Genomic DNA, 5,947 nt, shown 5'->3' on the forward strand with positions numbered 1-5,947 from the left:
TTAATAAAAAAAATGAAATGATTTTGAAAGCGAATCTCGAACATGAATATTTCCTTATTTGTTCAGGAACCACGATCGAACCACTTTTCGATTTGAAAACCGAATAGTGGGGTTCGTTGTCGGTTTTGATGATTCTTGGCCAAAACTCCCTTATTCGGTGCCGAAAATGTCTAGGAGGGGAGTCCCTCGTTAGTTTTTATAGATAGCGCCAAAACCCTCTCTGTTTGGTGCATATAAGCTGAACATGAGGTGTTTTTCTCTAGTCATGTTTTCTATCGGGTATTTTTCTGAATTCTGTTCAGCTCAAAGCTCGAATAAGGTGTTCGTTCTTGTATTCGTCCTTCCTAAAGGATGCAATACATGAATTTGTGTGGTTTTGGACCTGAACAAGAATCTTATTTTTTTAATATGAACTTATTTTTACATTCGTTGACTGGTAATTATTTTTATAATCATCATTGATGACGAACTCGAAAAGGGATCTATTTTACAGAATTCGTGGAGTGTTTTCTAGATCCTTTAAGGGGATAATATTAACATCCTGCCCCTAAATTCTTCAATTATTTCAAAGCCAATCTAATCACTGGTAACAGCAAAAATACACTTTTCATTTTTGCCTCTATAAAAGGTGTAAAGAGGTCTCATTTCCTCTCTTCTTACTTCTTTCATTCTTCAAGCATTCTATGTTCCTCTGTTCTCAAATCTTTGGATGGTTTTTATGGAAACCTTCTTTTTATCTCTCTCCCTCAAGATGGCTGACTCCAATTCTTCCACTGAGATTAATATTCCTATTTACAACAATGGAAAGTAAATGAAAGTGGTCAAGGATCCTCGCCTTACTCTGGCAAAGAAATTCATTGTCCATGTGAGTGTAGTAAACATTCACAACATTTTTGATGAGTTTGGCAATGCATTCCTAAACATGCTTTGTTGTGAAGCGACCAAAATCCCCTCCAAGTATAACCAGTAGCTAGCAGATCTCCAAGCCAACTTGTTTAAGATTAGTTGCAACGATAGCCAACGAAGGGGCCTGCAATCCCAAGTCACGGTTTCTTTACATCCATAAGGAACCCTCTATACAGGCTTCAGGTTTCAACCTCCTTGTTCATTTATCATCTTCTGGTGGAGGCTAGAGTTTTCCCCATCCACCCAGCTCATGCCCAACAGTAGTTGGAGGTTCATATTTTGCTACATTTTTCAATATAGCGAAAACCACTTAGCTCCTATTATTGTCGTGTTTCATTATCTGTTCAAATTCTTGAACATCTCTAACCATAATTGTGGGTACATATCACCCACCGTAGTTTCGAAATCTCTTTCTTTCACCCGAGTACCTCTCTAGACTATTCTTAAATAGAAGAAATAGTGGTATTGGGTCGAAGTCGAGGGGGGTGATTGGAATTAATTTTTAGAGCCAACTTTCTTCATGCTATCAATAAAAATACCCAATGTATCAACCTAGCAGTGGATGACAAAAATGCAATTAAAGTTCATACAAGGGACTGTGGCCATTTTTGTGCAGCCTATCTCAGAACTTTTTTTTAAAGGCTTATTTTAAGCCTTTTGGGGCCTGTAGGCATGACTTCTTATTTCTTCCATCATTCTTCCTTTTTCTTATTTTATGTTTTAAATGTTTCTTATTGTTTTTCTTAGCCATGGTAGCTCTGGGCAAGATATTTGCTCAAAGGGAGGCTGGTGCAGTAAAGGGTGCTAGGGCGATAAAGCCAAGGAGGGTAGAACATCCTCTAAACCTTTAGTGGTTGAGAATGAGAAAGGAGTTCCCTTCTGTATGGAAAAAAAAATGTCTACACAATTTGATAAGACGCCCTTTGATCCAAGAAGGGGTCCAAATGGTCCAAGTTTGCCACCTCTCCAAGAGATCACCGAGGAATTATCAAAACTTCTGATGATTCTCATATTGAGTTCTAGGGAACTCACGCCATTGCAATAATATGTGTCCTTGTTTTTAACTCGGTTACTTTCTTCATTTCTTACCTTTGACTTGTTCAATTTTCCTCTCTTTTGTTTCTTTCAAGAAAATGTCTCTCTATAGTAGCTTTGCATAATCTTAGTTATTGGAGAATGCCAAATAGAAGAGGAGCTGCAAAAATCTCAACATGCATGGATGTTGAGTTTCGGGAGATTTGCTCGGGATAGCTCATTGCCATCATGTTGCCATATCTTCTTCTTCTTTTGCTCAGAGGGTGGTAACATATTTTATTCAAGTTACTTCTAGCCTTCTGGAAAATAAGGTGGAAGCTGCTCGGCCATGAATTCCACAAAGGTAACCTTAAAAAGTTTCAAGTCACGATTTTCTTCCTCCTCTTAAGATCCATCTCTTGGGAAAAAATGATAAGTACTTGTAAAGTGCATTATAGATATCTTAATTGTAATTGATACAACCTAACAAGGCTTTCCTCTAACTCTGATTTCCTGGATTCGCATTCTTTTTAAGCCAAATGACATGCTCATCTCATAGCTTGCCAATTAATTTATCAAGTTTTCCTTGGACATACCATTAGGTTGATTCAAGGTAAAAGATCTCCAAAATATTCTTCGATGTGCTCTTCTTTTTATAGTCTCCACACCTTTTTGTATGTAGTGTCTACTAAATGTTGAAGTTCATGCAAGCCCATCGATCAAACTATAACGCAATATATTTTAAAAGGCAACAACATTTCAATAATTATATATTTATGATTTCAACGATCTATAGGGCGAGTAATTCTTTTACATATGTGTGGATGTCGATTTATATTTGAAATATTGATAAATGTATGCATTTATAGGTGATCTTGAAAACTATATATGTTTTACAAGTAGAACATTATAAAATATGTTATTTTATAGGTGACATGTTATTATGTTTGCACACAAACTATGTTGTTTCAGATGTCCAACAAAATAGTTGTCTCCGTATAATATTATATAATATGTATGTGTGTATATATGTGTGTGTGTGTGTGTGTGTGTATTAACCCCCGTCACTCCATTTATACCAAGGGTGCTTTGGTTACCACAAGATTTGATCCAAAAGAGGAGTCAATTCCAATATAAATAAAAAATAATTAGAGAAAACTAAATGACTACATGCATGCAGAACTAAAAACTATAGTAACACTACGCCATATATGGCCTACAACAACATCCAAAAAATGATGCCATAACCCCAAAATATGTTGCAATAGCCCGAAAAAGGGCTACTGCAACATAAAATTTAAGTTGCTTTTTTCGATGTTGCCCTAGGCTTCTATTGCAACATAATGGTCACCTACTGCGACATAGGGTTTTCTGTTACAATAGACATACTATTGCAACATATTACTACCCTATTGCAACTGAAATTTTATGTTACGTTAGACCTTCTGATTCTAAAAAAAAGTGGGACCCATGTGTGGGTCCCACCTATGGGGCCCATTTTGAGGGCTACCTGGGTACCACGTGTCTCTACCAGATGGAGACACGTGTTAGTCCCACATATAGACACCTGTTTGTACATCTCATGTTTGCAACATTTTTATTATGCAACTGCAACATATATATGTGCTGTTGCAACATTAAATACAACTTTTCAACATTTTACTACATCAGTTGCAACATTTTATTAATCAAAGGCAACATTATATACTGAAAGAAATTGAAAATATATTGTTTAAATATTAACATCTCAAAAAAACCTACTAAGTCCAAGTTGCTACAAAAAATAACTACCAAATCAAAGTTTATTCGATTCATCCTTTTCCATACTTAAAATAAATCATTTCCCATACGCAACTGAAGTGCAAGATATCTGAATCAAATTCATCTTTCTTAAGAAAGGACTTGAAGCCTTGTCGAGTAGGACATATGAAGATTCCTTCACCCAATTTCTTCTGATTGTGTTCTTCACAACTGTCAACGTAAGAGAATTACAAACTTATAAGTCAGTTATTTCCTAAAAAATGTATTAATTAAAAAGAGAGGTGGTTCGACACGAACAGTACCCATGGTAGTCATTTCTAGTTCCATCAATTATTACTTATCTATTTTTGCAAACAATATAATGATAATCGCTACTTGCAAAGACATCTTCTCATACTCATCTTTCATGGTTTAGTTAGTTGGGCCTTACACTCTACATTACTCCAAAACTAACAGTAGGTATTAATTAAGTATGACAAGCTAAATTAATACATACATTGCCCCTTTCCACCATATAAGCTGCTAAGACTGCAAAACAGATACAAAATAGTTGGATCAATATCAGTAGAGGGTAGGAAATCATATTCCCAAACACCCATTTATCCACTATCTAATCAAATTCTGCTCTCATCAGTAAACAATTCATTACGATATAATCAATAGTCAAGTTAAGCAAACAAGTTGTCCATGGATACAGAATATAATATAAGCTCATTAACATTATTGAAAAAGCAATCAGCTAAATATTTGACAAGAAGGCATTTAAAATTAGAAGTTTTAGAGATCAGATAAATGAATATACCTAAATATCATTGACTCCAGATGCAAGTTCCCGGTCATCATGAGACCATTTTAGACCACACGCCTAAAGAATGAAACATTACATGTTGTTGAAGAATTAATGCTTAAAATGTTTAAAGTTTATTTACCAAATCTAGTATCTAACTAAAACCTATTCATAATCACATAGAATTTCAATCAGAAGTAATCATTCTAACCAGATGTTAATTCAGCTCCCAATACTAGTTAAGTTAATTCCTGAAAATTTGAATATATACAGACCAATATACACTTACACACACATCTGAAAGTTGGTTAACATGTTGTCATGTAAAAAAGCTACAACTAAGTAATTGAATTATAAATTTTTCTTCAAAAACTCAATACCAAATTATATATTTATGACCGCACAAAAGTAAAGTTACTGGAAACTATTACTTCATTTTAGCAAAACACAAAGACAAAAACATTAATTGTAACTAACATGAATTATATGTGCTTTGGCTCACCTTGAAATTATGTGTCTTTTCTAACAGACTAAGAGCACCTTCACACTTTGTCAAATATTTAAGTCGAGAAAACATCATTAAACCACTATTAAAAACAGAGCACAAGAATCCTAGATCTTTTGAAATGAAAAGGATATATACATATACACACATCTGTTTCCATAATCAAAGATGAAAATCGGGGTACCGTGAAGAAGCACACATCGAAGATTTAAATTAGTCAATCTCCAAAGAACCCAAAGTCAAGCCTAAAATAGAACCAAACCCAAATCTCTTCGAATCAGTCCTGGAACAAAGATATAAAACAAAATAGAGATAAAATTGAAGGATCTAAAAGAAGAAACAATATAAGCAAAAAAAACCTAAATCAAACGCATTAAAACCCAATTTTGATTAAGCACAAATCAATTGAATAAATTCCAATTTAGATTCAAACTCCAGGCAATTTGTGAGAGCTTTGCTCCAATCCAACCAGAACAGAATGAAATCTACCTTATTTGTATCTAAATAGATCGAGGAGAGACGTGAGAGAGAGAGAGGTGAGAGCGTGTGAATAAAGTGTGTTTGATTGTTTGAAACTCTGGACTTGTGTGAATATTGCTTACGTTCCAAAAGTTTTGCCGCTTCTAACTTGGTCCAAATATTTCGAGCCCGCCTATTTGGTACTACAAATGAAAGAGCCACTTTACTTATTCTACTGTTTTTTAATTTCCTTTAACATATTATTTGTCGTAAAATTTTATTAAAATCTTTGTCTATTTATAAAAATTAAATTATAATTTGTTTGTATTTTTCATAATTAAAAAAAATGTCTTCACTTTTATCAAAACAAATTAGCGTCATGGACATATTATACAATTATTTAAAATTTAAATTTTTTACGTTAAAAACTAGAATTCTATTTTCAGAATTAGCCATATATTTTTAATAATAAAATCATTCATTTATTTGATTGACATCCTATTTCACGATATGTC

The 5,947-nt window shown here is 33.8% G+C and overlaps 1 long non-coding RNA gene across 1 annotated transcript; it reads right to left on the reverse strand.

The window, feature by feature from the left end:
• Window positions 1–3,599: 3,599 nt before the first annotated feature.
• On the reverse strand, window positions 3,600–5,612 carry LOC108222164 (uncharacterized). Its single transcript, XR_001806914.2, has 5 exons — window positions 5,463–5,612; window positions 5,158–5,256; window positions 4,484–4,546; window positions 4,178–4,209; window positions 3,600–3,891 (listed from the first exon to the last, which is right to left on the reverse strand). It is a non-coding gene; the product is annotated as an uncharacterized LOC108222164 (long non-coding RNA).
• Window positions 5,613–5,947: the final 335 nt, after the last annotated feature.

This window comes from Daucus carota, chromosome 5 (assembly GCF_001625215.2).
Source record: "Daucus carota subsp. sativus chromosome 5, DH1 v3.0, whole genome shotgun sequence".
Lineage (NCBI taxonomy): Eukaryota > Viridiplantae > Streptophyta > Magnoliopsida > Apiales > Apiaceae > Daucus > Daucus carota.